Raw genomic sequence first — 24,472 nt, forward strand, 5'->3', positions numbered from 1 at the left:
CCCTCTCAAGTTTTGTTAATATTCAGATACCTGCATTATTAAGACTTTAACATTTATGTTTTTGTGTATTCCTAATTTCCACAGTTATTAGCCTTACTTATATAACTAAAAAGATTCAATGCCTATTATGGCTTCTCTAGTCAGAGTTTATAGAATTTTGACATCTAATAACTTTTAAAAAAATAATTCAAAAGTATATTTTCTCTGAAGCTCATGTATTTTTAACTTTGGTTTTCAAATTTTAACAACTTGATTGGTTATACAGTTATTAGATTATTTCCCACCTAAGGACTTCATAGCCTTTGCCTACCATATTTAAACCATTAAATTCTGCTATGAAAAATTTAAGACCTGCTTGAATTTTTCCCCTAATATGTAATTAATTGTTTCTTATTGTTGTACTTTTTTCCAAACAGATAAGCACTTGTAAATGACCTCCACATCTTCCCAGAATAAATTTTATTTCACCACATGTTCACAAAGGGAACAATTTGAACTGTACTTCTGCAACTATTTTCAGGAAAGTAAATTCTTTCATGAAGATATGACCTATAGGACTTAAACTAGTAGTCTGGGTGAAAGTTCACATAAATAATAAAAATAAAATTGTAAGAATGAAGTATTACAGCTATCACATTCATTTTATAGATCTTAGAATTTTGCTTTTCTTTAATTCAGCTGTTGAATGGACTTCTTATGGCATACTAGAAGCAGAATTCATATGTGTCACATATCAAATTAATGCAGTCAAAAACATCCAGGGGAATTATATTTTAAGATTGAGATTGACACTGCCTTATCGCTCTGTTTTCTGGATCCTGTAAGCATGGAAAGTGCTTATTTAAACATCTAATATTAAGAGAGACGAGATTATCCTCTGTAACAAGTTAGTTTTGTGCCACTAATTTTCTACTTCCTACATGGATTTTTGACTTGTTCTTCATGATTGAGCTATCTCTTACTCACCTGTAGGATCCCAATTTAAGTCCCAATCCCTCTGGGGACGCTCGCTGGTGAATCCTACCTAATTCAACTCCTTCTCAGCATTCATGTAGTATTATATGTCATTCCCCCATATTTAGCTCCTCATGTACTCTACATTATACTGTTCCTAATTATTTCATGTGTGTTTATAGTACTTTTCCAGTTTTCTCAAGAGCATAGGCCATGTTTTCCCCCATGACACCTGGAATGGATATGGATATTCCTTAAGTGCAAAGCAAATCCTAGTTAACATATTCATATTTTGTACGGTATAGTGTTTACCACATTCTATACACATTCATAATTCTTGAAGGCCAGTGATAAAACATTCATGAGTGTTTGGCACAGATGAGGGGTACAGTAAATGTTAGATATAAACCAGTGAATGACTGCTTATGTATTTTAAGAGCTCAAAGGGAATGAATCCAAGTAATTATGAAATACAAAAGAACTAATCCTGGTAGCACTGCATGATAGCTACAGGTAGAGAATCCTTAGTTGTCTCTGAAGTTGGGTGCATGCCTCAGGATACAGTCATGCTAGTTCCTGCTCCCATTCTAGGTCTCTTCTTCATGAGATTTCCAACCTAGTGCAGGATAATTTAATTAAAGGAGAAACTACATTCCATTGCTCATTATAATCAATAGAGTCACTAGAACCTTGCTATTAGAACAAAGGTCAAGCTCCTTAGTCTAGAAATGAAGGCTATTTATCTCTGGCCTCAACCCATCCCTCCAGTATTCCTCACCATTTTCTCCATATGTGGATTCTTTTCCACTGCTGGAAGTCTATTCATTGTTACCAAAATAATCTAGATTCTTTATCATCCTTATGCTTTTGTTTATGATATTTTTTTCTCACCTGAACTGCCATCACCTTTTTCTGTACAACTAAATATTTCCAGTTTTTATAGACCTACCTAATCCTCATTGCTCCATAAAGTCTCCACTAATTCATTAATAGCGTATCTAAGCAGAGCTCTAGCCAAAACAATGGTCATAAAAATTTGTAAAATATTCAACAATTTAGTGAGCCTCTCTGATCACTATTTTCCACATAATAAAAAGATGTAATAGTGCTTTGTTCAAATAGCTGTTATGAGATCTAAATGTGTGATAGGCAGAATTTTAAAATGACTGCCAAAATTACTAGCTGTGGTGTACACAGACCTCCCAATTATTCAAACAAACACTAATCTAGGTGTAGCTGTGAAGGGATTTTGTAGATTTAACTAAGGTTAATATTTAGTTAACCTTAAAATAGATAGATTTGGGGCCAGCCCCATGGTATAGTGGTTAAGTTCAGCAAGCTCCACTTTGGTGACCTGGGTTCAAGGGTTCAGATCCTGGGCGCAGACCTACACCACTCATCAGCCATGCTGAGGCAGTGACCCACATGCAAAATAGAGGAATATTGGCAGAGACATTAGCTCTGGGTGAATCTTCCTCACACACAAAATAAGGTATATTTTCGGAGTGGATCTAACCTGATCATGAGTTTTGTAAAAGCAGAATTATTTTCTATCTGGTGGCAGAAGAGGAAGTCAGAGATTTGAAGCTGAAGAAGGATTTCATGTAGCATTGCTGGCTTGAAGATGCATGAGACTTTGTGGCAAGGAATGCAGGGGGTCTACAGCAGCTGAGAGTGGCCCTGGCTGACAGCTAGCACGGAAATGGGACAACTGGAAGGAACTGAATTTAGCCAACAACATGAAAGAACCTGGAAGTGAAATTTTCCCTGGGCCTCCAAACAAGAACTCAGCCCAGCCAACATCTTGATTTCAGCCCTGTGATATCCTGAACAGAGAACCAAGCCGCACATAAGGACTTCTGAACTACAGAAACTTGAACTAATAAATGCATGTATTTTAAGTCACTAAGATGGTGGTAACGTTACACAGCAATATTAAAAAAAAATACATTATATAAAATTCTGCTCATAGTGCCTGAGTCATAGTAAGCCCATGATATGGAAAGCTCCATTTCATTCCCCTGGGAGCACATATAAATACATATCCATGCCACTTGATTGGTGCTTAGCAGATTCTACCATTATTATTGTTAACCATTTCATGTATCTCTTCAGACTTCTATATAGGTTAATTGTAACAGCAAGCATTCTGCATATTTTTTATCTGCTAGTTATTATATGAAGTACAATATATATGTTAACTCCTTGAATCTTTGCAGTCACCCAATAGCCCTTTATATACTACAGATGAGGACACTGAGGGACAGGGAGGTTAAATAAATTATCCAAGGTCACTTAGATAATAAATGGTGGCTCTGAGAACTGAACTCAAGTAATCTGACTCTATCTTCTATGTCCTTCACCATCACATTCTAAGCGCAGATAGCAAATGCTGCAACTCTTTTGTAGCCTCAGTCTCATTCCCAAAAGCCATGGGTATAGCCAAAATATATTTGGAACTTTTACAGATAATATTAATTTATTTGTTATTTTTTGTTTTATTAATAAAGAAAATTTGCTAAACATCTAACAGATATGGAGGATGCTTGGTCAACTCTCCATTTATGGTGTTGAAGGATCCTCCCATTGCTCACCATATAATGAACAATTTTTTTTTTTCTTTATATTCATGGAAATAAAACCCTTTCTCCTTTTCCTAATAATTATTCTAAAATGTTTAACTTTTCCATGAGAAGTAATTACGCCTATTGTGTAAATGGAAGAAAAAATATGTTTTCAAATTTTGTGTGTAAAATTATATTTGTCCAAAATTTGTCCTCACCTCATCTCTAATGATTCTGTGAGATAATAGAGTCACCTAGTTCTTGGTAACCAAATGAGGTTAGAAAGTTGTGAATGGATGTCATTCTTGCATATACTTTGCATGATGTACGAGAACCATGAGTGAATGTCCCAATGGGATAGTCATTAAAAGATCAGAATCCCCATCTTTTGAAGCATTCACTCCATCACGCTTTGAGAACTTGGCTGTTGGCTCTTAGCCTCTGCCTCTTTGTGGAGGTGAGAACAGCAGCTTGGAGTACTGAATTGTTACGCATTGTAAAGAATCCTAGTTTCCTGGAACACTGTCTCATAAGACCAAAAAATTAGATAGGATAAAACATTTGATTGGTCTTCTCTTAGTTCTTGAAAGTTGCCTATTTTTGTAGTTAAGGAATTCAAAGTATGATTCCAAAGAGGGGAGCTAACCTCACAGTTTGGCAAGATCATAAAACATTATGTAAATATTTTCCTTTAATGTTTTTGTAAAACATTTTTTAAAAATTGACCATGCACATGCATGAGTTTTTTTGATATAAAAAATATAATAACTGTATACATATTAGAAATCCACTAATGCTTATTTACTGGAATTAATGTGAACTATACTTACCCTATATTGCTAATGGCAAACAATAGTCTAAGAGTTAGCCCTATGAAAATTATTTCCCATGAACAGTAAAATATGATTCCTTTAAATTCTGTGTCCTAAATTGCATGATTCTTCCTTTCTTAGAATATTTGATGATTGCTTGAATGATAATTGGTTAGTCACTGAGGTTCTCTTTTAACTCAAGAATCTGGCAGTAGTCTTGGAAAATTTGGGTGGGTTAACTACTGACAGGTGATAGCAATTAAGAGTGATTCCACTCTAGTTAACTATTTGACCCACTGAATGACAAAAAAAACCAGAGAGAGAATCAATTGTGCATTTCAGCATTGGCTTGGAACAAAATCCTATTAGAATACTGAAATACATTAACTTTTAATGATTATGATAGGAATAAATCTAATTGACAAATAATTAATATCAAAGGAGTGATAGAGATGCTATACATTTTTTGTTAACACATTAAATTTAGGACAGAGATTATGTAAAATGTATTCAATTTCTAAAAATAACTGAAGTAAATTTAAGTGGATTCCAATTAATAGCTAAAGTGTTAATTGATGTAAATTTAATATTCATCTAAGTATAGCTAGAGTTTTAAAATAGATGAGCAGCTGAATTTATTTCCATATAAAAATAGGTTAGATCAACTTAGAAGAGTATTCTAAATATACAAATAATTTAAATCAATTATTTAAAACAAAATGAAAATGTCTTTTTCCTTAATTTGTTTCCGTAGATGTAGACACAGAAAACAATATAAATAAAGTGAAAATTACCATCATCTCATTACCAAAATGAATTTCTATTAATACTTTGTATATATTTATCCATATTTCTCTATACCACCACATGTATTCATATGTCTATATCTTAGATATTTCATGAGGAAAAATGTTGTTTTTTACCTAACTTTTTTTACCAAGTTACATATTAAATTGTTTTTACTGTAACTATCTTTTCATGTCTGAAACCACATCTAGGGTAAAATTTTGGGGTTCCCGTGCATGTAGGTATACACCATCTAAAAATCTGTATTAATTTGCTATTATAAAGGTAATATGAGCTTGAAGATAGGAAAATTAAACAACTCTCAAGAGTAAGGAGTAAAAAGTAAATGCACCTTACTTACCCACTACCAATCAGATTTACGGAAATAACTGTTATTAACAGCTTTATTTGCAAGCTCCCAGGTATTTTCTATGAATATAAATATCATACACATTTAAGATATTCATTTTTCTACATGATATTATGCCATATGTATCATTCAGTAATATTTTTCATTAGAAATGCATATTGTTCTCTCTCCACATCAGAATATATTTATCTATGCTATTTTTGAAATAGCTGCAAACTTTCTAAAAGTATAAATGCATCATAATTCTTTTCCCCAAAATGCACTTAATAGGAATTTAGGTTATTTCTGATTTTTTCTATTATGGGCAATAATGCAACGGACACTCTTATATCCATACCTTTGCATCTTTATTCATTAGGTTTAATACCCATAAGTGAAATGAGTAATTCAAAGGATATGCACTTTTCACTTTTTATTAATATCTCCAAATTGCTCTTTGAAACGGTCATGTATGGAAGAATGATTTTCTCACAAACTTACCACAAAAAAATCTCATCATTTAAAAAAAAATTTCCAACTTGATAAAAGCCAACACTATCTTATCGCCATTTCAAAGTTGTTCTTTTATAACCCAAAAGAGATAGCTCTGGCTTTTGGAAAGAGAAGGCTGGTGTGAAGAAATGAAGCTGTGCACTTTTATATCTGCAAGTCTTGCAAGTCTAACTTTGTATATTTGGAAAGAATCTAGACAAGAAGATGTAGCTTGCTCACTTTGCCCTACTGATTTCACTAATACCCTCAATAAATATGTTTGAATAGATAATATGTACTATTCTTTGGAGAAATACTAGTAAACTTGATAGACATGACACTCCCTCCCACAGTTGGCATGGAATTTGTAGTTTACAGCTGTGGTTTTGTTCTTATACCCATAAAAAATCACTTGAGGTGATTGTAAAAACAAGATTTCCCGAAATTTCCCCCAGCAATTCTAATTCACTCAGACTGCACTGGGAGGCAGAAATCTGTAATTTAATAAGCATCTTAGGTGATTCTGACACAGGTAGGCTAAAGACCATAATTCAGTAATCAATGCCAGTTTTAAAGAAACACATCATTTTCGTCTACGTCTGGGCACATGAGCTATTACATCTACCACAGGAATAATATCTGCATTTTTATTCTGTTCAACACCTAATACTAAGCAAAATTATCAATAAGTGGCATGGAAGAGCTCATTATAAATTTGCTCAAATTCTATAAGACTGTAGGTTATATTCGCATCGTGACCCAGACACAAAATCTTATACCAGCTCCTCAATGTGACTCCTTTAATGTAGTTCTCCTATTTTAAACTTACGGGTAAAAAAATAATGTTAACATGAACAGATCATTTGCATATCATCTGAAGACTTTCCATTGTCTTGAATACATTGATGATAGCTAACATAAGGTATTTGGGGATTCTGAAGGATTTTCTGGGCCAAATTAGGCATGTGTTTCCCTGACCACAGTGATCTGCAGGTAAAATTAAGGTCACAATTACAAATTTTAGATTTCTCTAATTGATCCCAGCTTTCTCATACAGATCTGCTTGGCAACTAGTTTTCAGAGTCCCAAAATCATCCCACTTGTCCTCATGAACATACACCCATACATTCAATTCCCATGTAGTATCTGGCACATTCCACTTCTCTTCCTCCATGTTGTGATATTTGCTCTTAAGACTGTTGAAATGGATTATGATGTTCTATTGCTGCCAGTGCCAGTGGTGCTGCTAATTCCACATATGAGTAGTTTAACTTTTTCATGTTCTGTATCATAATCCCTCTCTTTAGGACTCAGGCATGAACAGCTAGTATGGCTATTAACATGTTCTATTAAAAATTGTCTCTGCGCCGGCCCCATGGCGGAGTGGTTAAGTTCGGCACACTCTGCTTCAGCGGCCAGGGATCATGGGTTCAGATCCTGGGCGCAGACCTACACCATTCGTCAGCCATGCTGAGGTGGTGACCCATGTGAAAAATAGAGAGAGACTGGCACAGATGTTAGCTCAGGACTGATCTTCCTCAAGCAAAAAAAAGAGGAAGATTGGCAACAAATGTTAGCTCAGGGTGAACCTTCCTCACCAAAAAAAAAAAAAAAAAAAATTGTCTCACTACTCTGATTGCTGAAACAAATACTTGGAATTCCCTATTTCCTTAATGTTCCTTCTCCCTTCCTCCCAGGGAGACATTCTGTTTCTATATGCAAATCAGCCCTTACTGAATTACTATCCAAAACATCTATATGGTCACTGGTTCTGCTTACCTTCAAGAGACAGTTTATAAAAGGGTGAAGGTCATTGAGGATAATCTTAGTATTCTGCCTACCATACTATTTTTCTATTGTACATTGAATCACATAACTTTTACGATAATTATTTATTTTTCTATCTACAGCAACATTTGCCCTGCCATGTAATGCCTATATTCTCATGCAAATACTGAGGCTGAGACAAAATAGAAACTTGCCTATCAAAATGAAATCAAAGTTGAAAATAGCCAAAATCTTGAGTATAAAAAAAATCACCGTTTTTCTCAGATGTTCAATTTCCCATACCTTTAATCACTGATGTTGCTTATGTGACCTTTCTTTCATTTTTTCGTCTCAAAAATCAACTAAGCAAATCCAAGCAAAATTTATTGCTAACCTGAAAAATTATTTCCTCTGATGTGTCATATACTTGCTATTTTTAAACAATAATTGAATGAATAAAAATTTGGGATTTAGCACATGAGGGACAAGTCAAGGCACATTTTAAATGCATATATATGTTTCTTTCACAAGTTCAGCTGAGATACATAAATGTATTCTCGCTTTAATGAGTTTGGAAAGTAAGAATTTACTCTATCTTCTAATTAAGAAATGGTAAAACAAATAGAGTAATATCCCTTTGGGCCCTATTATCGAAGCATTAACAGCCCTTTAAGCAAACATTTTCTCCAAACCACACCACAATTCTTACAGAGCTTTGCTTTCCTTGTGCTTTTTTATTTTACAGTATGTCAAGCACTATTGTAACTATATGACTGGTCAAGCTATGTCACTTTCAAACTGTGAAGAAACTGTTGTTGGCTCTTTGGCGTGGTTCACTTATTTGTTCACCTCTTCAATAAATATTAGTTGAACACATACCACTTGCCAGACTCTGTGAAGCACTGTGTCTACAACAGAAAAATTAAAAAGATGTAATTTCTGCCTTCATAGAGTTTACAGTTGGAGTAGTGAGCTGGATATCAAATATTAAACAGATAAATATTTGCATCACAGATTATTTACTTAGAATTGAGTGGAGATTTGTGAAAGATATGTAGAGGACAACACGATAGTATATCAAAAACACTTTACTTAGACTTGATGAGGAAAGGGAAACCCTGAATAAGTGATATTTCATCTGAGGCCTGAGAGATGAATATAAACTATGGAGGCAAAGGGGAAGAGTAAGTGTGGGACAAGCAGTGCAGCAAAAGGGATGGTACATGGGAGGTTTCTAAGGTTTGACCGATCTTAACACAGTGAAAGAAGTGAAAGAAAATCTGAGTCTGCAGAGCTTCACGAGCCAGGAGAAGAGTGGCTCAAGATAAGGAGCACATGCTGGGTCTCCTATGACCATGTGAAGGGTCCCAGTGATTTTCCTCATTAAAATAATGAATAATGAAATATTTCAATGAGCAATGCATTATAGTCTAAATTTCCTAGAGCCTGAAACAAGATTATCTGCCAATGTTTTCTTGGAGTTTCAATCCAAAAGAAGAAAGACGAAGGAAAAGGATAATGAAGGGATGGAAATAGAGAAACCCAACACAGGGCGTCTGTAAGGGAGCTGGGCCCAGCTTCACAAGAAAACACTTATAGTTTCCAGGCCACATAAAACCTTTCCCAAGAAGCTGTATGGAGTCAATGAGTCTAGGAGAACTCTCTCTGGGATCAGGAAGGATCAATTTATCTGGATTCATATGGTCTTCTGAAACTTATTTGTTAACATTTATTCCACATCAATGACTCTTTCATCTTCCCGGTCCCTCCAGGCAGCCCCTGGAGAAGACAAAGCTTCCGCGGATCTGGGAGGAGCACTGGGAGCGGGAACTGCTGTGGCTCTCAACAAAACCCACAATGCAGGTGACATAGAACACTAGTCTTCATCCCAAGGGAACGCTGAGACAAACAGTGGTGTTAAGAGATGAGCAACAATGGCATCAGGAACTTGGGAAAGCTGTGACTACTCTAGCAGGGAAGCATGGCAGGTGATTCAGGCTGAGTAATAAGTGGTACCAAAAACTGAATCAGAGGGTTCATAACCTAGGTCCCATTTAGAGACTTATATAATCCAGTATGCAGTTGGAAGATTACTTCTGGATGCTAGGTGGAGAAAGGATCAATAGGGGCTGAGAGAAGATGGGGAGAAGGCGATTGCAGCAGTCCAGGTGAGAAAGTAAGATAGCTTGGTAGTGAAGACAGTGGAGAAGAGTACACATACGCAGACTGTTGGGAAGCAATATAAGTTTTTCATGTTTCTGCGTGGACGGGATTTTCCGAACAAAGAGAACTGGAACCTGAGATAAAAAGAGAATCCTCAGAAGTTAAAGGTGACTGAATGGCAAAACTGAGATAGTGAGAAATCTCCAGAGAGATTTAGAGATTTATCTCCTTGGAGCTGTGTGTTTACATTTCAAAGGGCAGTGAAACTCAGAGCAGCCATTTGCATTCCAAAGGATGGGAAGACATTAGAAAGCAGAATTTCTATCCCTCTCTTGAGGGAACAGGAATGGCAGCTGTCTAAGTTCCCAGAGTCAGAATTTAAGGGTTCCTCTCTTATAGTCTAAAAATCCATTTTACATGTGCAGGGTGACATCTGGCTGTCATCATGCCACCCTGAAAGGGGAGAATGGAGTGTGGGGGACCAATGTGGTTATTATTGTAAGTAATAGCAACTCTGCCACTGATCTGAAAACCCAGTGTTTGCTTTCAGGACAAGATAAATACATATATTTCTCATAGGCTAACAATTATGTAGTGACTATGATAAAGAAGATTGGGTGATGATTTAGAGATGGGAGTACATTCATTCTTTTAAAGATATTTATTGAGCACAACTATTGCAAGACACTGTCCTAGGCTCTAGAAACACAGCTATAAACATAACTGACAATGTCTCTGACCTGATAGAGCTTATAAGTGCAGCTAATTGGGTAGCCTCAGCACCAAAATTTTATTTTACTGGCTGATATAGCAGTCATTTAATAGGTTACATGGATGGGAAGATATGACTGATGGATGCTTCTAGTTCAATATCAGGGACCTGTTGCCGCTTCTAGCTATCTTTTCTTCTAAGAATTGAGGCTTTCTCACATAGTCACCCATCAAAGGAATGAGACCTCTGTCACCACTGAAAAGGTGTGTATTTCAAGCAATACAATAAATTTTAGTTGAGAAAATGAGGGCAGGTTGACTTCAGCTCCAGAAGAGCTAGCTTCGTATCTTCTTTAACATAATATGTTGTATCTAAGATAATATGTCTTTAAGATTCTATGTTGTGGATGTCTAAAATCTCCAATCAAAGCAGAGGCCCTGGATGAACAATTTAATCAATTTCTCTATCTTTACAAAATCAATGCACCATAGTAATAAAAACCAAAATCTGTAGTCCTATAGGATAGCATAACACTTTTTGCAACCTTCTTGGAAATCCTCTATCAAATACTTTTTTAAAGCACCTTAATGGGAACTCAATTACACCCACCCATCTTCAGGAACTGTAACAAGACACTTGTTTTAATGACATTGTCAAGATGTCGAGGATGACTCGGGTTTTTCACAGGGGCTAGAAATATTTATTGAGATAGGGAGTACTAAAGAAGATTCGATTTGGTAAAAAGAAGTGCCTGAATTCAGATTTTTATAAGTAAGACGTCCTTATTTGTTGGCTTTTTTGCTTTGGTGCTAGAATTTAAGGCAGCATTCAATCTCACCCCTTTCACAAAAACATATACCTTGGTGGCACTTAATAAATGTTAGTATACATAGGTTGCATCACTCTTCACAATGCAAGGGAAATGGTTATGATGTAACCATCCCAAGTCTTTTATTTGCAGAGTTTTCTCTATGACATGATCTCTAAGAATCTACTGTCAGGTCCACTGCTCTGTCCCTCGTTTGTCAGTTCTTTACTGGTCCCTGCTTGTCCACTGTTGTCCTTCCTAACACACCATTAATGTAGGGCTATTGGCCCCAGCACCAGGGTGGTGTGGAGGCCACTCTTTCCTGAACTGACTAGCCTTTGTTTCCCACGACACCTCTACTCAAAGGCAGTCCCTGGTGAAACATAAAACTGGAGGCTGAATATGGTTCTCTGAGTTTAGAAAGAAAAAAAAAAGCAGGGAAGACTCCTTACAAAGCTTCCCTAATTGGCATCTCCAAAACTTTAGCCTTATTTCCCCATCTGAAAGGTTGTCTGTTTGTTTGTTATTTATTTTTAGCAAGATATTTCATTTGGCAATTCCTCTCAATAAAATTCTTCACCATACTTGTGGAAACCTCACTGTCTTTGCACGCAAATTGGCCTAGCCTTAGGATTTCTCTCCCTTTACCCCCTACGTGAAATTAGACAAGCAATAGAGTGACTTGAGCAGGATTGCTAAAGGAATTATCACTTCAATTTTGGCAGGACAGTTTGGATAGCCTTTAACACTCCACCTCCAGGTAATACCAAGTTGTTCATCCCAGCCTGGGGAGTAAACATGCCACTTTTCTTTCTCTTGCAGTATTCTGGTAAGCAATAATTGGACAACCTGTACACATCCACTCGCACTCCTCCTGGCAGCAAGTGATTCTCAGAGTACATTATGAATCCACATCTAAAAAATTGTTTATTCACCTAGTGCAATGTACCCTGCATAGGTCATTCTGCCTATGCAGAAGGGTTACCAACATTATTATGCAAATAAGCTTCTTTACAGAGATAATGATTAGAGATCTCCTAGAACTGTTACCCGTCTAAACTCATCATACACACACAGTTTCTATAATGGAGTTGAGATAATGTGTTGTATAAACATTTATGGTTCCCCTCTCCGGAGAAGACACCAACTACTACAACCCCTGCTCAGAACAGGGCTGGTGGTTGGTTTGTCTTTGGAGTTTTCTTCATTTACTTCTTTCCTGGGCATCCTTTGAACTTTCAAACTCACTGACATTATATACTAGAAATCCTTCAGACAGTCTGAATAGACAGACCCCTCTTGAGGGTTGTTTTCATTGTGTTAGTGTTGTGTCAGATGTAATCACTGTAATTAACATCCAAGGCTGAAAAATATTTAGAACAGGGCACATTTTTCTCACTGAAAACATTTATCTCTCTATTCTAATTAAAGCAATGATATCAATGCCTTGGAGTAAGATATTGTCCTCTTTAAGGCCATAAATAGTAGAGTCTACTGATAAACATTTTTGACTAAGGGTCCAGGCGGTAAGATTTAGTTCAGTTTTTCTACTAATCAACCCTGTATCACTAGATGTGTACTTTTTTCTCTCTGTTTTCTTCCTCTCTTTGCTTTACTGGCCTCTTGGGATTGTTGTGAAGAAAATATAGCTGGTGGGATAGAGCTTTGAAAAGGCACTATGAAAATTCAAAATAGAATCATCATTTGCTATTTATATTCTATAACTTAAACCAACACCCCTGCCAGAACACACATAAACTTGTCTCTCCTAACACTTATTTTCTTGCAATCAGCTTCTTTCCCCATACTTCTCTTTTATAGAAAATATTGTCCAGAAAATCATTACATGCAGGATCTATTTTTTTCACATTTACTAACGATCCTGAATCCTTCAACACGTGGTTATTCATTCTTTCAAAATGGCTCTTCCCTATTCTGAGCCATATGAATATCTTGTTTCTTTTTTAATATCTTTGATCACTTCACTCTCTCCTTCATCAAGTATTCTTTCTCCATCTACCTTGCAGTGAAAAAAGTGTATTTCAAGCTTTCCTATCACTCTGCTTTTCGTTTCCCTGGTAACATCATCATCATATTATCAATCTGTATCTGTAGCTCCTGTATTGCCAAAAGCAGTAAGGTTTTTCTTTATCATAATACTTTCTTGCTTTTTTGTGAATTAAACAATTTTATTTTTTACTATTCCTGTTTTTTCCCCTCTTAGGATGTTTTGTTTTCTTTTTCCTCTCTTTTTCATAATATGTTTTTTTTTTTATTTTCACATTTTGAACTTTAACTTCTGCGGTATAATCAGTTGAGAAGTTGATCAGACTTTTAGAAATATAGAACTAGAACTTGAAGGAGAGATCAGGATTGAAAAAATAGATCCATAAATTTCTATCTAGTAGCATCTCAATTTTAGAAATGTGGAAATTGAGATATAGAGAAGTCAATTAACTTGTCCAAGATCAACAATCATGAAGTGGCAGTTAACCCAAGTATATCTGATCCTTGAATTCAAATCTTAACCATCGTAGCCATTAAGCCATGCCCATAAAGACTTAAATATCACCTGAATGAGTGAATAAACTGTTCTTGTTCTTATCTGCTAGTAAACAATATTAGAAAAAAGTCTTTTAAATATTTCTACAACCCTGGTCACCAATATCTCTCACCCACACTACTGCAATAACCTCCTAAAATGTCTTTCTGATTTATAATTTGTTTTCTATGGTCTAGAGTCTAGTCTCAATATCATAGCCAGAGTGAGTCTTTGAAAGTAATGTGAGTCATCTACTCAAATCCATGCAGTGGTTTTCCATTCTTGTTGAGTAATAGCCAAATTTCTTACAATGGCCAACTAGACTCTACTTTATCTGAACCTTCACAACTTCTGTGGACTTTTTCCTTAGTTTACTCACTCCAGCCATACCGGTCTCCTTGCTGATGCTCAAGCAAGCTGAATCCCTCCCCTGGGCCCCTACCACCCCTGCATTGTGGTATAGATGTCTGCATTGCTAATTCTCTCAACTTCTTCAGATGTTTTGTCAAAGGTCATTTTGTTAATGAAGCTTGCTATCACTATTTTATTTAAAACTGCACACCATATCACCCTTACCTTATAGCTTTTCTTTTTCCATAGAATGTATCATTTCTTTACATACTATATAATTTACATATTTATTAGTTTTATAGCTTATTGTGTATTCTTTCTTCCTGACTAAAATGTAAACTTTATAAGGGCAACTACTACATTTTCAATAAATATTTGCAAATATATGTTGTTGAATAAATAGTAAGGTAATAAAATTGTTGAAAAGCAAAATAAGATACAAATGGGTAGATGAGTTATAAGGATATTTTATTAGAGGATAAATATATCACTATTCTCTGATACTTAAACAAAGTCACTGACTTTTATGGGACTAAATTTCCTCTGCAAAATAGGAGAATTTAATTTGGAGATCTCTCAATACACTTTTAGCTCTGAAATATGAAATATGAATGAAAGGATACAGTAAACTTCTATTTTCAATTAAGTCCATAATATTAGAGGGGACCTCCTGGAATTGAAAGCAGTGGTTTTGTAACTCTATAGAGTAACCACTTATTTTGCACAGTAGGTAGTAAATATATGGAACTTATATTCACAGGACCTGGTCTGACTGAAAATTCCACTAAATTGAAAAGGGTTTAAAATACATTCTTGGATCATGCAATCATTGTTGCTGTTGATCTTTTGAAATCAGCAACCTAAATGTCAAATTTCCCACCGCACACCCTGTTAAAGCCATTATTAGAAAAGTTGGATCTTGATCTAACTCGGTGAGATACTTTTCTTAAGCATAATTAGAATTTTAATAAACTTTGATAAGATGCAATAAATGCACTATTCCATGCACTATTCCTTCCTGGGAAGGAATATGTCCACCTATAAATGATTCTTGCATCTTAAGAAAATCAGAAGCCAACAGGATTATTCTAATGCTGTTACTCAATAGTTCATCTTGTAAATATTTTACTTTTTAAAATCTGTTCTCTGAATTGAGTTTAGCATCTGGTGGTTTAGGGAGTAGCTGTCATTTGTGATTAGGCATGTGATGTTACAGTATGAATTCTATCTGTCTTAAGTTAATATATGAGCAGTGACTTAATTCCAGGAAATAAAGATTGCAAAAAAATTTTAATACACAGTAAAAGATGAGTTGCTGGTAAAATTCTAGAAATGATATTTATTTATATTCTTTGCAATCCCAAATTATTTTCTAAAATGCTAAATTTTACCTTGATTATGCATATTCAGAAGAATGAGAGTTATATTGCCAAAACAGATATTATCTTCTTGGAAAGCTGTGAATTTATCCTGTCCTAAGCTCTACTGCACACTGTTATTTGACCTTAACAATGTAGCCTAATCTCTGTATCCTTGATTACATGCTAAAAGAGAAGAACTTGACCAACACAGAGAAACTATGAGATGTGGTGAAGGACCCACACGAATATATGAAACATTCTAAGATCTTGGAAGTAAAAATGACACAGTGACTATTTTAAGAAATAGACCCAAGGTGCTGGCATGGCGGCGCAAATGGTTAAGTGTGCGCGCTCCACTGCGGCGGCCCAGAGTTTGCCGGATCTGATCCCGGGTGCACACGGACGCATTGCTTGTCGAGCCATGCTGTGGCGGCATCCCATATAAAGTAGAGAAAGATGGGCATGGATGTTAGCTTCCTCAGCAAAAAGAGGAGGATTGGTATCAGATGTCAGCTCAAGGCTGATCTTCCTCAAAAAAAAAAGAAAAGAAATAGACTCAAGAAATCAGATTTGTAAGTTACCTTTAATTTAGATAGTAGTGTATTGTTTGCTTTGTGCAATATATGATAAGAAAGAGATCTGTCAATAAATACTAATAATGCATATAATTATATAGGAAATATCTAAACCTCTCAAACTTACAAGAAAAACCTTGAATATTGATTCCAATAGTTTTATGATGAGGTGACCAATAAACAAAATTTAACAACTAATTAGTGTAGATATCTGTGAAGTTTTTCATGCAGAAATGAAAGATTTATACCACATTTAACTCACATATGATTTCATTATAGAGACTAGTTATGAATCCTTTGCTGTGATACATGCTGACATATCTCAGCCCAGACAATTTTAGAAGGAATGTATTAGAGGTTGATGGAGTTTGGTTTGGAAGACTAGCGAAGTCAGTAGTGATGATTTCTTGTGATCGATCAATAGTCCAAATACAAAAGCCCAGCATATCTTGAATCTAGAGTGAGGATCACCCAAGAATTTCTTAAAGGGTCAGATGATAAATGTTTTAGGCTTTGTGGACCATATGGTCTCTGTTAGAACCTCTTAACTTTGCCCTTGTAGTGATAAAGCAGACATAGACAATATTAAACAAATGAATGTGGGTATGTTCCAATAAAACTTTGCTTAGAAATACAGGTAGGTAGGCTGTGGGCTATAGTTTGCCAAACCCTGTTCTAGAGGGTTGGTGGGGCAGAAAAAAAGAAGAGAAATAATTAAGGGTTCATTACATCTAAAAAAATTGATGAGGTTGGACCAAATAATATGTTCATTTAATTTCTAAATTCTTGAAATCCTTGACTCTATTCTCGGGTTCTGATAATTCAAAAAAAGAGATAGTTGATGTTTTATTAAAGACTTCCAAGACTTATGAAAACATTGACTTTTCATACTATATTCACTCTTGAAAATAGTTCATCTTATTTACCCTTTAAAATGGGGTAATTCCTCCCATTTATTGAATTGACATTGAGAAATTCAAAATACAGTCAAACACAATTGAAGTGCTAAGAGAGAGTTCCCCAGCCATTTGCTTTTAAAAAATGTCTTTCATAAACAGAGTCCAAAGTGAAACTTTACGAATAGCCCTTTGTTCAGAAGCCCCATTGGAAAAGGAGTGAATACTTTCAGTCTATTTAATAAATCTCTTGGCTAAGCTAATTGACAATAAGAACACTGTTATATTCTTTTTTACAGTAACTGAAACATAATTTTTTAAGTTCTAAAAGTAATTACTGGAGAAGAAATCTCATCAACACTTCAGAAAATTCTGAAGTTTGCTGGGATAACACTATCACACAAGACTTTGAACCTCTGCTGCGGAACAGCCTTCAATGCCTTAGCTGCTGCCCACAAGACACGATGATGTCTTGATGATGTGATTGATGTTAATTTAATATTAGCCTAAGAAGAGAGTATTTTTCACTGAATGACAACAAAGGTCAAATAATAGGATTTGTGTAAGTATATAAAATGGAAAACTCAATATGTTCTATTAAATGTTATTTTGCTTTATATTTTCTTGAGTTTATTAGGAGGTTTTTCTGCTGACTATACTGACGAAGTACTGACTGTACTTCTGAGGTGATCAGAATAAGGCTAGAATTCTGCCATAGACAGACACAAACATTGGCTTCTTTGCAAATCATTTAGGGCAGGGAGTGTGTGTATTGAGGCAGGGTGGCTACTGGGCAGGTGAGGATTGTCTCCCATAATTCTAACATAATTAAAATTTCCTGTTCCAATATTTTCAAGATGTCTATTTAAAATCTACATTATCCCATTATATCCTTTAAAAATGTTGACTAAATCACTATTCCTTGAAGACTTAGATTCTGACATCTTGTAGTAAATGTAGTGATCATTTCGCTGTATAGACTCAGCAATGGAAAACAAGTACTTTTCACAAATTTTACCCACTATAGAAGTAGGTATACTGTATATAAATCTAGAGTCCAATTACTTATGGGAAACGTTTAATAATTTGATCAAATTCAGGCATTTTTGATGAATAACTTGCTAAGTCAATAAAACAGTATAGTCCTTGTTAAAAACTCTCTGGAAAATAAAATTAATGATGACTGAAATTGTTAATGCAACTTCAAAGGGAGCTTTACTTGCTTTCTGGAAGTTACCTAGGCACTATGAGTAAGGCAGAATCTTATAAAGCTAAAGGCTTTGAATCGCTAATTCCCACCCAACCATCTTTGCCAGTTACTTGGTTATTCTCTCTAAGTGTGAATCATAGTGGGGATTGACACCATCAAACTGGGATCCATCAACTGAATGGGATCTTGTAGCATTAAGGGTCAAGCAGTAACACTTAATTTCCAAAGAAAAGGTCAGTATGGTTACTGTAATGGAGTTTTTATTATAATGGAGAGTGGGGTCAAAGCAGTATTTATAATATTCTGACTGGCAAATATTTTTAGCATTGATGGGCAAAAATAGATGGGCAGCCTGCTGAAGTCTTAACTTGATCTGTATAAGCGGAAAAGCTCTGGCTCTAGAGAACAGAAATCTTGAACCACTAAAACAAAGAATCCTTGCCCATACACGAAGTTCAAGAATTGAGTCAGTTTACAGATATCAAGCTCCTTGAGTGAAATTGAGTCACCCTGAGGAAAGAATAGCTATATTGCCAAAAACGTATATTGCTAAGCTTCTTCAGGGTCACTGCGCATTGGGAAGGAGAAAATAATTTTGGAGGATAACTAAACACTGGCTTTGAACTGACACAAATATCTGGAGACCCAAAACTTCACTGTGCTTTACCAGTTTGAGTAGGAGGTTTGGAGGCCAGATGATCATGGAGTTTTGGCTCAGGTACATCTCACAATCAGCACAGTGGTTCTGCAAAATCACCCTGTGGTTATTCTCCCAGTTCTAGAATGCACAATGCAAACAGACATACGCAACAACTGGCATAATCCTCATATTAGTTCTCTGACCCAGGTAATGAGAGTTATTATGGTAGGAAAAGCCAAGTGGAAACCAGCAGAACTGCCTCTACCTATGAAAATAGTAGACCAAAAGCAATGCTGTAACCTCAGAGAACTGCAGAGATTATTGCAACCATCAATCACTTGAAAGATGCAGAGGAGGTGATTCCTACCACACTCCCTTCAGCTCATATATTGGCCTTTGCAAAAGATAAATGGATCTAGGAGAATTACAATGGATTATCATAAACTTAATCAGATTGAGAATCCAATTGCAACTGTTGTTCTAATTATGATTTTGTTGTTGGAAAAAAATCAACAACCCCTCTACAACTTGGTATACAGATATTGATCTGACAGATGCTTTTTGTTTTCTATATACTTGATAGTAAAGACCATCAGAAGCATTTCGCTTTCAAATGACAAGGCCTGCAATATACCTTCACAGTTTTATCTTAAGGGCATATCCTGTTTCCAGCCCTACGGCACATCTATGTAGCAGGGACTTTGCCTTTCCCCTCAACAAGACATAAGCTGGTCTATATCATTGAATATGTTACACTGATTGGAGCTATTGAGTAGGAAGTTGCAATAATTCAAGACACATTAGGAAGACAGTTATGGTCTAGAGGGTGGAAAATAAAATTCAGAAAAATTCAAAAGCCTGCTACCTCAGCGAAATTTTTAGGGCTCCAGAGATTTGAGGATACTTTTTTTTTTCCTTCTTCATTTTTAGTTTACCTTTATTTGAAACTCACAGCATTTAACAACAACAGCAAATAGTTAAGGAGGACTTAAACTGTAGGCAAACAAACAAAAAAAGCCAAGTAGGAAATTTATTTAGTATAGCTATGAAGAAATATACCATCACAACTATTGTTAATGTAAGTTTCATATATCACATTTTAGTTGCATGCTTAAGCTTAGCCAGACTTTAAAATAAGGCAAGTAAAAGTCAACTTTTGAGAAGCAAAAATACAAGTGAAAATCTTATAAAAGCATAGCCACAGAGGATTTTCTAAAATATCTGGATGGCATTACTTAATAAATTAATCATTATAACTTCAAAATGAATGAAAATGTCTCTAATGTGAATACAGTGTTGCCACATTTTAAATGAATCATACAATGAGAATGTCACACTGAGTGTAGCCAAATATGAATTTCATTATCAAATGTACATTATTCTTTAAATCCAGTATATGTGAAGAACACGTGACAATTTCATAACCTCTGCTCTTGGATAGCTGAGGAAATTAAGTATAAGGAAAAAGAGTAAAAATTGGTATGAATGGAAAATGGTTATCTTTCATCTTTCCTTGATCAATGTAGCTTCTCTCTAAGCTGTTGCAAAAACTACCAGCAAGATACCAAATTGCATAAATTGTATATGCAAAGCAATCTGAGTTACAGGGAAGATTGACAGAATTATAATAATAGTCCCCTTTTTTGAATAAAATTGATCTATATAAATACAACTCTAAATTTAACAATTGTCAAAAATCACCACTACCAAATTTGTGATTCTAAGTCTTGGAGAAGCCTAAATTATCTTGGAGAAGAACTTGAAAAGCAGTATTCTGGGATGTCAAGTGATCTAATTAATTCAGTGTGGTTTTTAGTTTTACATTTCCATTTTCATTTTAAATTGTTCTTAATTTTAAAAATAATTGAAAAAATTTTTCTCACCAAAAAGTAAAACAAACAAAAAAAAGAAGTGAATCAAACTGAAAGCTGATTCCTCTTCTGTAGCATCAGCATCACAGTGGATAGCATACAAAATTGTTCAAGAAGTTTTCATAAAATGTATATATTTTTTAAATTATTGTATTGACTTTTGTATTTTTGAAATATATGAGCTAATAAGTAAAGATATCTGTCTCACTTCTCATTCACGAGAAATATCATTGTTATCATTCTAGTGTTCGAATGTCTAAGACACTCCTACAACACACACATATATGAATTTTTTTTTCAAAATAAGGTTTATATGACCAATGGTATTTTCCAACTTTTTCTCCGTTCATCACATATTGTATAAGTATTTTCCATCTCTATATAATTCTGTTCCTTCATTCTTTTTGACATTTTGCATATTATTACATTATAATGGTAACAGCTGATATTTATTTTGTCCTATATACCATACACTATTATAAGGACTTTATGAGAAAATATGCTAGATTTTCTGGACTGGTGGTTATCAAACACTTACATATCTTTCTACTGGGTAAAGTCTAGAAAACAAAACATCTTGTTCCCAGACTTACAAGTCAGTCAGATGCACTATGTGAAATTTGAAAGGCAGAAGTAAGATGGTGGCTACACTTCTGTTAGTACAGTGGGATCCTTTGGCCATAGTGTTTCTGGCTTTAATGTTGTGACTTCTTGATCATAAAAACTTCCTAAGGATAGTTTTTCATTGGATGAAAATGATAAGTGCATAGGATTTACAACCGGAATATAAGTTCAATATAAGTTCTGCCACTTACTAGCTCTTTCCCTATGGACACATTAATTTACTTTACGGTGTTTTATTAAGAAATAAGCTAATAATACCTTGCAGGGATGTTGAAAGGTTTACTTATAAAATATCTTGTAGAGTATCTGCAATAAATTTATTCAACTACTCTATTTAAGGCAATTCTAAGGATATGGAAATGTATAATTTATGTTTCTGATCTCAACTTTTAGCTTCAAACAATAAATAATTGGTTCAATTTTACTACTCAAGAACATACATTACAATTTTTATTTTAAATCTATGTGTTTTGTCTAGTAAAATAAAGAATAGTTAACAGATCTCATTTCTGGCAGCCTTCTTTTCAGAAGACTGTCTCTGATCCCAAGGAACTTCAATAAATTTCAGTACCCTTCTGCTCTAAGAAAGATCTATTCTTTTTTTCTGTTCCATGGAAATGACTTAAAGGGCAATGATCTTGCCTTTAGAATGAGACAATTACTCTTGTATGCAAGAAGTAATGGCAATACATGCCATGCACAGCTTCCTGATGCAGTAGATGTTTAATCAATGTTTCTTGATACAGTTTTCAGGAAATTATCTTGTGGCTACCTATTCCTCTGTCCAAATAGTGATTTTTCCTATATATGACAATATTTTACTTTACAAATTCGTTTACTTTTTACTTGCTTTTATATTATTGATGATACTGCTATAATTTATATAATTTTTAAAAATTGTGTTAAGATCTTTTCCTTAAAACTATTTTTATAATCCCATCCTAGTATGCAAGGAGGAATCCTTAGTGTCCAGCAACCTCACTTTTGGATATTTTTTCAAAAGAATGGAAATCAAGATCTCAAAGATATATTTCCACTTCCATGTCTGATGTAGCATTATTCACGATAGCCGAGAGGTAGAAACAACTTAGATGTCCATCAATAGATGAATGGATAAAGAAAATGTGGTATATACATACAATGGAATATTATTCTGCCATAAAAAACAAGGAAATCTTGTCATATGCTACAACATATACAATCCAACCCATGATGATCTCTCTCTTCACATCAGCGATGTGTGACTAGAATGGTGAGGAACACTCGAGATTCTCACTGCTTGTCTTGGAACGGAACTCTTCTATGGAAAGAGGCAACATGAGTTCCCTCTGCCTACAACACTATACTCTGTACTCTCTCACCTTGCTGTTCCAGTCACAACCCATTACACTCAAATCTTCAACTGACCTCCATGAGATCTTGGAAGTAGAAAAAATGAGTTCTGGCATTTACTGACATCCTCATGCTGATGAGATAGTAGAAGCAATGATGCAAGAGGCAAAGTTGAAGAGACGGGAGTATCTTGTGTCACTTTAGATATAGTACTCGTCAGAAACTTGTCGTTTTGCTTAATCATGAAATTGATTTATGATAAGGTTCAACATCAATTAGAGGTTAAATGAGAACTGACCATTTTCCATTTGGATGTGCATTTCTACCAATCTGACAACTTATTGTTTAACATGCAAACTCATATCTAAATGCACCATGGGTGGGCTTTTCATTGGTAAAATGATAAATATATGATAAAATAAAGCTTCACCTGCATTTTACCTAAAATATCAAGCTATATTTAAAATTTAGAAAAGCAAGTCATATATTTAATATTATTGATTAATTGATAAGTATATTTCAAAAACATGCCACATGCCTATTAGAAGCCATAGGAGGAAAAAGAATGATAAAACTTGACTATGAACTTGAAGAAGTTTATAATCTAGTTACAGCTATAAAACACATGAAGACTTATGTAGAAATATAAAAACAAAACGAAGCTATGTCCCACACCCGATTAAAGAGAAAATGAGTATTACAATCCAAAAAGAACTTAACAGGCAGAAAAATAAGCCAAATCTAATAATATAAAATTTATCCAGGGTCACTCTAAGTCTAAAGTTACCTAAGTGTATGCTGAAGCTGCCAAAAGGTCATCTTTATTTGATCTTAACCACAATAATGTAAAACAGTATCTAAAAGAGGTATTTCTATTGTACTACTCGATGTTCAGGCATTGGAAGTGTTGTGTTTAGTTTAGAATTACACCTATCAATAGAACAATGCTATTTTCATGCAGGCGTGGTCACGATTCAGAGCTAAGCGCTCTCAAAGGCATTTCATCATGAAACTGAAAACACTTACTACAAAAAATAGAGGACTCAGACAGACTTTGATAACATTTTTTAAAAATTGTCAATTGGAAGACAAGAATGTTGTTTTTATTAGTCTCCCTAAGAGAATTTATACCAATGAGTAGAATGTGCATGAGATACATATTGATTTAATACAGGAAAGAATTTTTTTTAGTTTTTAAACTCGGCTGCAATTTTCACCTAGAGAGGCAATGAGTTCCCCCTCGTGGAGTGGGCCAAGAAACTGAATGAATACTCTTGTAAGATGTTGCAAAGGGAATTTAAGCTTTCAACATGGAACTGGCAAAAGAATATGCCTCTATAGTTTCTTCTAAATATGAAAGTCATTTGTTATATGAATTGTGGTGTTAGTTCAGTACTTTTAGGTTACAAAAATCAGAAGCACATTCAAGTTACCTCAAGTGGTAGGAATTCATTGCAAATTAACACAAAAAGATTGCCTCAGCAGCTACGTATAAAGGGTTCTTGGCAACAGAGCAACTCGTCACTCGCCAAGGTGCACTGGTAACTATCAAGTCATAGTCTTCTTAAAGTCCACTCAAAGAGAGCTCCCATTTCTTTCTTTTCCAGGGATGGCCCACTCATGGCCCATCGTTTCTTTGTTTCTACCTGTCTCTATATAGGCT

The sequence above is a fragment of the Diceros bicornis genome, chromosome 12 (assembly GCF_020826845.1).
Source record: "Diceros bicornis minor isolate mBicDic1 chromosome 12, mDicBic1.mat.cur, whole genome shotgun sequence".
NCBI classification, from domain to species: domain Eukaryota; kingdom Metazoa; phylum Chordata; class Mammalia; order Perissodactyla; family Rhinocerotidae; genus Diceros; species Diceros bicornis.